This window comes from Calonectris borealis, chromosome 1, assembly GCF_964195595.1.
Source record: "Calonectris borealis chromosome 1, bCalBor7.hap1.2, whole genome shotgun sequence".
Classification (NCBI taxonomy): Eukaryota; Metazoa; Chordata; class Aves; order Procellariiformes; family Procellariidae; genus Calonectris; species Calonectris borealis.
Window position 1 is genome coordinate 47,236,517 of NC_134312.1, and position 9,112 is coordinate 47,245,628.

The following is a 9,112-nucleotide window of genomic DNA, read 5'->3' on the forward strand; positions in this document are numbered from 1 at the left end:
CAAGCTGTTTGTACTTAGCTGTACTAGCTGGAAAAAAACAGCCAACTTACACCAGCAAACTTTGTTGCTTTGTTTATTCCTTTTTACAGTCATAAGTGAAAAACAAATTAACTAATTTTATTTTTTATAGGAGTTGTGAAAAGCATAGGAGTTTTGGCTAGTAGTCTGTGGAAAGCAGAAAAATCACAGTCGCTGCTGATTTCATCATTACATAAGGTCTTTGAGAATGGAAATCTGGGCCCACGGTGAACTACTGCAGCAGTTGTAAGAGCTTGTGTGATATATATGGAAGTGGGATGCCAACTGGACATGGATGTAGCTGTGGTTAAGTAGGAATGGGACACCTCTTTCCTCTCACACAGAGGCAGAAAAATGTGCCTAGAGTAGGGAAAGAGACATAGGTATGGCCTGCAAGTAACAATATAGATCAGCCTAAAGCAGCTGTTGGGTCTTGTGGAGAACTGCTTCCCTGGTTTTCAAGGTAGATGGTGGACAGGAAAGTGCTGACCACAACTCCTTGGATCCATCCTCAAGGCACTTTCTGGGTGCCAAGTTGCGCTGAGGGTTTGTTAGCACTAAAATCCCTACTTGAGAGATGTTCATGAAGTTCCACAGTGGCCGATGGACAGGGTCTGGGTTTTCAAAGAGATTTTTAGTAGAAATATTGTGTAACTGCCCCGACTGGCCATCCTTACAAGGACTGGAAGTTGAAATGAATGACATTATGAAGTACACTGTTACTTGCAGAGCAGTTCGTCAAATGGATTGTTCTTCATGAGCACAGATGGACTTCCTCCATTACTTAGGTGACATAGATGCTGACACAACAGGTTAGCACGTACCTAGCTGCCGAGGACTAGCATTTGTTCCTCTCCTGGTCTTTACTTGAATGATAAGATAGATTTGTTTGGAGTTAGCAATCTTTTCTTAGTTTCGTAGTTGATTGATTGCTGTTTGTATAGCTAGTTATTTTTTTGCACCAAACACTAAAGAAACCAAATACCCAGGTAGATGCAAAATTACTTCTGGCTGAAATGCAATTGATATCTCTTTAATAGTAAGCAGATAAGAACATTTTATATTGGTAACAACCAATGCCGATTTCATAAAGTTAAGAAGTGATAAAAATATGTTTGTTAATAGCTGAGGGTCGGGTTTTCTTTATTCCTAGCGCATTCGTTTGTTAAATTACTCTTAGACAAAGAAACCAGAGGTTAGCTTTTTTTTTTTTTCCGCGAGGCATTACTTCAAGCCTGAACGCAAATAAGCACCACCAAGTAGCTGAGCCGCAGCCAATGTGCCCGACCGATATCCTGAGGTACAAGACAGCTCTTTATGAGAGATCGCGGCAGCTATTTACTTAAAATTCTAATAAAGGATAAATGCCTCTGTTCCAAGTCAGCTTAATTTTCTGTGCTTGTGAGCCACGCTCTGAAAAGGAGAACGTAAAAAAATAAAATAAGCTTTATTTTCCTGCTGCCTTTCGGTCATTAGATGAGAGCTGTCCCTTCAAAATTGCATGTTTTCTGCCAGCATCACCACGTGTAGGAGGTTCGAGAGGTTATGCAGCGCAAGAACACAAGTCAGCCATAAGCTTGACTCTAATTTGCCTAATATGTTGCCATTCGCGCGATTTAACACTGTTCTCCAGCAATTTTCCTTTAAACGACGATTTCCTTAACGTGAGAAAAGAAGGCGTGCCGCAGGAAGAAAAGCGCGGCCGGGCGAGCGGCAGGAGAGAAAAAGAGAATACAGCGACCACGCAGTCCCAAGAAGTGGTAATTTCTGGTGGCTTTTTCTCTTCCGTCGCAATTTATTCTTAGTTTGCGGCTTCTGTGAAAGCTGCGGCGGGGCGCGGGAGGGCGCGTCGTGCCGCCGAAGTGGGTGTCAGCCCACGGGAGCGGCAGCGCTGAGCCCCCGCTCCGCACGAGCACAGAGGGGTCTGTGTTTGTCTGTGAAATCCTCACATACATTCGTTGCCCATTTTACGAGGCACGACTTCATTCTTCACTGCGGGCTCAGCCCCATTGATTTCTCGTGCGACTTTCGCCCGCATAAAAGCCAACAGCAAAGAGTTGCGGTTTTCGCAGCCCTTCACGCTGGTGCCGTTTTCGTTCGCTTTTAATCGCAGGTAACGTCTCGGGAGGTTGTTGAGTTGATGTAACGTACAGCATGGCCGTGGGCCGGGTTGAGCTCGGATCCTCGCCCGGGGCGGCGCGGGAGGGACTTGTCCCTGCCCCGGAGGGACGGGCTGGCGGTGGTGTCGGGTGGTCCGGGAGGCGACCCGCTATCTCTGGGCGGGTACCTCTTCCTTGCGAGCAGGAGGCGAGGTAAGGCTTCAGGCTTATACCACCTCCGCTTTACCTGATGACTTGGTAACATTCCCCCCCTCGCCCCAGCACAAATGCAGACACAAACAAGTGACTTTCCTGCTGGGTCATGTCCCCTCCCCGCCGCCCGTCGCTGCCTGACACCCTTTAGAAACAGCCACCACACACCCGGGCGAGGGGAAAGCTCTCTCGCGGTGACATATGCCAGGTACGGGTTTTGTCAGGAAAAGTGAAATATTCCGAAGCAATTTGTAATACAGTGGATTAATTTTGATTGCCCGGGGTAGAAACAAAAAGAAGACTGTCTCTAACCGCAGGCTGGGGGCTGACTTTATTTGCCAATATCAATATTTGTGTGGAAAGCTTAAAATATGTTGTTTTTCCAAGAGCTGAAGTTTTAAAAGGGGAGGAGAAGGAGGAGGCCCGTGGATTAAATATTAGCAGCATATCGGTTAACCACTAAGTCCTTTTTTGTATTCATCTAGCCGTTTCTGGTAAGAAGGGCAGAGAGTCTAAAGACTCGGGGATAGATGCTCCTTAATGCACCTAGCGTTTGAAAAGATATAGCCAGCTCTCAGCAAAGGACAAAATAAGGCTGAGACTGTACAGAGCCGGGTGCTGAAAGACCGGAATAAAATTGCTCTGTGGCTTTCAGCATCGCTGAAATACACATTTTTAATCGGATCTAGCACACATCGCATTGGGGGGGGGGGGGGGGGAAGCAACGGTTCTTTCAAACGAGCTAGCCTTGAAAACCAGCAGTCCCTGTCAAAGCAGCTCAATGCATCCGTTTGTTAGTGCCTCCAACTTGAACAGGGATCTATTTCTTAGCCCGTGTCCCCTCTGCCTCACACCTTCCTCTAGCTTCGTGCTTAGAAACCAGAATGTCGACCCATATTTCATGCCTTAGAAGAAATCAATTCATCTGAGCTGACAAGGCAGCCCCCCACACGCTCTCCAGGCCCCTCGATACATTCAGAGCCTCGGGGTCACTCCGGTAATGTAGCCCGTATATTTTCGGAATTGTCTCAATATTAATCAAACTGCCAGCAGGGAAGACCGCGTAACTTGCCAAGGAGGGCTTTTCTTTTGGTTTGCTCGTTTGCAGAGGTGCGCTGATGCTCAGTGCCCTACAGTCAGCCCTCAGTCCGTTCGCGGTGGGAGAGCGAGAAGGGGTCGTTGGTAGGAAAAACAACCAGCTTTATTTAGTTAGACTTCTACACTTAAAACTCTTAATCAACTCCTTTGGGGAAGCCCCCGCCCGCCTTAGAAATAAATTCCCGGGGAGGGGGGGAGAAGCAATTGTTCACCCGTAACATACTGCATAACACACTAGTGAGCTGCTTTTTCACGTTTGGATTTTTCTCCTAAGGCGTCTGTTTCTTTGATATGAAGAGTGTTGTTTGTATTTTGCCTTGCGTGTGTCTCTATAATTTGTTGGAAAGCACGGCGGAGCGGGCGGGGGCAGGATTTGGCTTTCGAAGGGCAGACCCAGCTGCTGGAGCACAAACCCGGCTCGGCTAATCCAGCCGGCAGGTTTGTCCCCCCGCGAAGGCGGGTGGGACAGACACCTCTTCCAGGAGCCGCGCCACCGCCGGCTGGAGGCAGGGAAAGGCTGTGCTTGTCTTTCCCATGTTCCCGAGTGGAAAGCCGGATCCTACTCTTACAGGAAGTGCGGAGCAAAAAAAAACGGGTCCGAGAAACATCTTTAGGCGCAGATCTCTTCTTCCTGATAGTGCCAAACTGCACGGGGCTTTGAGTCCCTCGGCCCAACTTTCAAATCCTTTCTAAACTTGATAAAGGGCTGCAATAGCAGCTCGATAAAGCATAGATTAAATTCTGTACGACTTGTTTTTATAGCACATATGTAAGTAGGATTCATTATAATTTGAACTAGATCGAGATAAGAGATTAATGCTTTTATAGAGCATCTCTGCTGAGATTTCCTACGGGGCTAAGATTAAATCCACACACTAAATATTATCTCATTCCATTTTGTGTTGAAAGAAACGTTAGACGGTTTAAGAAGAGTCATTACGTGTTGCAAAAAGAAAATTGTCGAGATTCGTCCAGCTCTGACAGCAATCCCGCTTTCCTAACGGGCGGAGAGGGACGGGGGAACCTTCCCATTCACCAGTTTCTTGTCTTCCCCCTGAATGTGCCCTTGAGGCACACGAAATCTTCATTTTATCTGTGCAGGTGTCATACAGGAAACTTCCCAAACAGCTGAGGTGCTGTCAAAGCGCCAAACTGCAGGAACCGTGAAATGATTGCTGTCATTACGTCTTGGCTGGTTTGTGGACAAAATCTGGGAGCGTCTGAACCTGGAGTCTGTCTGGGAAAGGCTCCAGGCTCGGGCCCAGCGTAATGAGAAACGACACATCACTTTCCCTGTGCGCACTTCTAGGAGATGAGCGGGGCTCAGCGGTCTCGTCCTCTGCCCACGCAGAATTAATATTAAATTACCGAGTAGAAGAGCAGTCGATTTGCTCCTGCACTTTCACTTATCTCTGAAAATACAGATCTCAGGCTTTTGGTAAAGTCACACAATGTCAATTAAACACTTCCACTCCGAGCGGAAAATCTGAAGGCTACCCATCTACACCAGAACCGATTTTTGTTTGTTTTCTTAGGTGAACAAAAACTGCCCTTTAGGAAGAAAGTTCGTTAAACGGGGCTTGGATCGGGACCTTTTTGTAGCCTGGCTACGGAGATCCGAAGCACAATCGTTACTTTTAGGCATTAGGATAGTGATGCTTAACATACTTAAAAAAAAAAAAAAAGTCTAACAGCCCCCAAAACTCAACTTCTTTAACTTCTTTCAGTGTTCATTGAGATGTATTGCACATTTTTTTGCTGGCAGTAAGAATACTTCACATGATTCTTCTCACAAACAGGATGTCTGGAAAATTATAACTCAGCCCAGCTAGATTTTGAATCTGTAATTTGCAATTTGCCACGTTCCGCTGGGAGGGAGATGTGGAGCGAGGCGCGGAGTGTCTTTTTACACCTCTTTCGCCTCCGCAGGTCAGGTCGGTCGTTCCCAGGACCGGGCGAGGGAGACCGGGACCCTCGTCTCTCGGAGGGTCTCTCTGTAGCGTAACTTCTGAACCGACCTAATGCAATAAAATCTCTGGCTCTGAACGTGAGATGAGCAACTAGGTAAAGCCTCGGCAAAGAAAGCAGAAGACTTGTTGAAATCCTGAACCATTTGAGCACCTGTTTTTCGAGACAGCCAGTTGTCTTAGTCTTTCATGGACACTCCTTCCCCCCGCGGCTGTTGGGGTACTCGATTCCACTGAAGGAAATGCATCGCTCCCCTTCTTCCCCTACTGCCAGCCCTCAGCCGCCCCTCACTGCAGGGGGTATCCCCCCGCGGGAACACCCAGCTCTCATCTTCATAGCTTCCCCTTCCATTTTCCCGGATAACTGGAGTGTTTGTATGTGGAAGGAAGCGAATAATACCCCCAAAATTCGTTTAGCCCAGTCCCACGTAGCGCTGATTTCTTCCCACTCAGTCACTAAATAAATTTCGTGTTGTAACTTTTCCGGAGGGAAGAGAAGTGTTGGTGTGAAATAGATTAAAAAATAAAAATATCTTCTCTGTGTCCGGACATCCATAGTTAAAAGCCGGTATTAGAAACGGGGAGGAGGGACGGGGGGATGGGGCATTTGGAAGGGAGACCCTCACCCGTATTGATGCCGTTCTCACTTTATTTAAACAAACGCAAGAATGTCAGGAGAACTGTTGAGGAGATCCCTCAAACATTCAGTAGCACCGTTTGGGCTGCAAGCTGCCATCCCGAGCAGCAGCGGCAGCATCAGCTGGCGACCCGGTAACGACCACCCCATCCAGGGCGGGTTGTCTCGTACCGCGCGGGTCCGGCACCGGACTCGCACATTTCTTTTCCTAAATCCGTTCACTTTTGGGCAGCGAGACGCTTGCAATTTATGCGGGATCCTCATTCCTACGCTCGGGTCTGTAACTTCTGATCTCAGGAAGGGGAGGAATGCGAGGGCGGAGGGGGGAAGGCAAGGCGCCTTCCCCGCAGGAGAGCCCCGCGGGTGCCCAGGCGGAGAAACCTCCCGCGGTGTGCGCGCCCGGCTTATCTCAGGGGACAGGCTTCCCCCGAGGAGCTCCTATGCACTGCAGGGGCGAGCTCCTTCACACCACCTCTGGCCACTAAACGTCTCTCCATCACACATAACACCCTTTCACAGAAGGTTTAGGAGATACTCCATCTCTGGAAACACAGCGGCACATCTGCACGCAGCTCTTAATAACCGGGCTGCCTGGCGGAGGGAATCAGTCCCTGAAGAAAGATGCTTTTCAAAGCTGTCTCACCTCAGCACAGGATTTTTTTTTTTTTTTCCTTTGCCGCCTTCTCCCCCGGGATCTGTCCAACCCCTTTTAAATGGTTTTAGCCCGCTGAAGTCAGCTTTCTGTTTTCAAGCTTTTAAGGAGAACGAATGCCATACGTGGCGCCAATTCTCCCCTAGGTTACATCTCTCCTTCCCTTTGAAGTCAGCTGGGTTGCTCAGAGGTAAATGAGAGCAGAATTTGGCCCCTGGAGCTAACATGATGTGGAACACTGAGATTTTTATTTATTTATTTATTTTCCGGGGGAGGAGGGACGGATTTTAAGATCCGGTTGTAGTTTGTGTCGCTCGCTATCTTTAATACTCAGATATTGTAAGCGCGTACATAAATCACGGCGCTAATCTCCTCGGGGAGCGCTTTGCAAAGACGAGGGGCCAAGCGAGAGGAGTCACCACTGGGGTGCCGATGCTGCGGGAGGGGTCTTCTTTTCTCAGCGGAGCGGGGCGGGGAAGAGCACAGAGGACGCGGCAGCCTGTCCCGAGCCTGATCCCCAGCCGAGGCCGCCGCTTCCACCGCCCCGCGGGTTAGCCGCAGCCGCCGGGGTGGCCAGGTCCGCCCGGGAGGGAGGGGAGCTGCGGCCCTGCTGGGGTGCGCGGCCGCCCGAGGCCGCCCGGCTGGGATCGAGCGCCGTCGCCGTCGAGGCGGCTCTTCGCCGCCAGCGGGACACGCGTGTCCCCGCGGGCCGGCACCCGCGCTTCCTACATTCTCTCTAGAAAAAGCCCTGCTGCTGCTGGGAGCTTTTGGTTTTTTACGGGCACATGAGATGGTCCTTGTCCTCGGCTCCCCTGGAGTTTACTAGCTGCCTTTAAAGAGGGACGTTTATTGGGATAAAAGTGGATTGCAGGCTGCAACAACGTTGCATGTGTCTTTCATTTACAAGACACCGAGAGCTCCTTTTTCTTGATTTTTTTTCCTCTTTTTTTTTCCCTCCCCCAAGGCATATAGTGCTTTTAAGGGATAGTTATAAACAAGCTGCCGAAACGCCAGCACACGGAGATGCGGGCGGCGGGGGAGGGGGGCAGGGAGAGGATCTGGAGCAGGGGTCTGGAGCAGGCGTTGCTCCAAAAGGTGCAAGGCGGAAACGTGCCGCTTCTTCAAGAAAAACCCAGGCACAGGAACTGCCCCTGGAGCGGCTCCCGGGGCCGGGTCCTGCCCCTCGCCCGGGCGAGGCAGCGGGCCGACCCCTGTCGCACCTGGCCGCGCACGGCGGGCGCCGCTAGCCCTCCGCGCCCCTTCCCCTTCTTTCTCCCGGGAGCTTACAGGAACCGCTTCCACCTCTCCCTCCCCACAGGCGGGCAAAGCAGCACCCCCGTCCCTGTCAAGATCCCCAACCAATCCCAAGCCCCCGAGCGCCACCTCTGCGCTCTCCCCCGGCGGGGCCGAGCACCGCAGCGGGGGCGGCAGCGGGGGGCGGCGGGCAGCCTTCCCCGGCTCCGCGCCCCAGGCAGCCGCAGGCCGGTGTCGGAGGCAGGTAACGCTGGAAAACGGGACGGAGGTGGCAGCCCGGCTCTGCGGGACGGCAGGGAAGGGCAGGTTGTGCGTGTGCGTGTGCCTGTGTCGGGTGATGCCCGCAGCTACTCGACTGTAGCTGAAACAAGCATCCCTCACTCAGCTCCCCCTTTCTCCGGGAAAATATCAAACTAGAGACCAACTGAAGAAGGAGGGGAGTTGCTCGCCGGGAAATACGCAAGACCTGAACTGGCCTTCTCTTCACCTTTGGCTGGGTTCACAGGAAAGGTCTCTAAGACGCTCAGCAGTCCCGGCTGGCCATTACTGCACCTATACTTCAACCGCTCATTAAAGCTTCACTTCTTCGCCCCCCACACGGGGGAAGGGCCCGCTGAACTGATTTCTAAACTAGCCTTAATAGAACAGACAAGCTCGGGCCCACGATGCTGAAATACTAATCTGAAGTGATTGCAGACTCGGTTTTACTTTACTCCAACGAGTACTCCTTTCACTGGGAAGCAGGGAGCAGCTCTTTTCCATAATTTGGGCCTTTTCTAAATAGTTCCCTATCTCTCTCTTGCCTGTGTTTTGAAACTCGTCTATGTGCGAAAGGACCAAGGAATTCAACACTTCAAAGCTCACACTTTGGGTGAAAACCACCCGCTTTTTCAATATCCATAGGAATGCATGCATATATGGCTCATTTCTTTTTCTTTTTATTACCTAAGACTCTGTTTTAATACTTTCATTTAGAAACTGTATTTTTTTTTCAAGTCGGTAGTGATAATATTTCAGGAGATTTAAAATAAAGGACTCGTTTTAACCGCTTTGCACACACACACACAGAGGCAGACTGGAGGTCTGTTTGATAGCAGCCAAATTCTCTTTTAGGCTGGCTTCTGATGTGAGAGATTTCTAGTTTTAAGTTCCTCTATTTTCCATTCCCTCTATA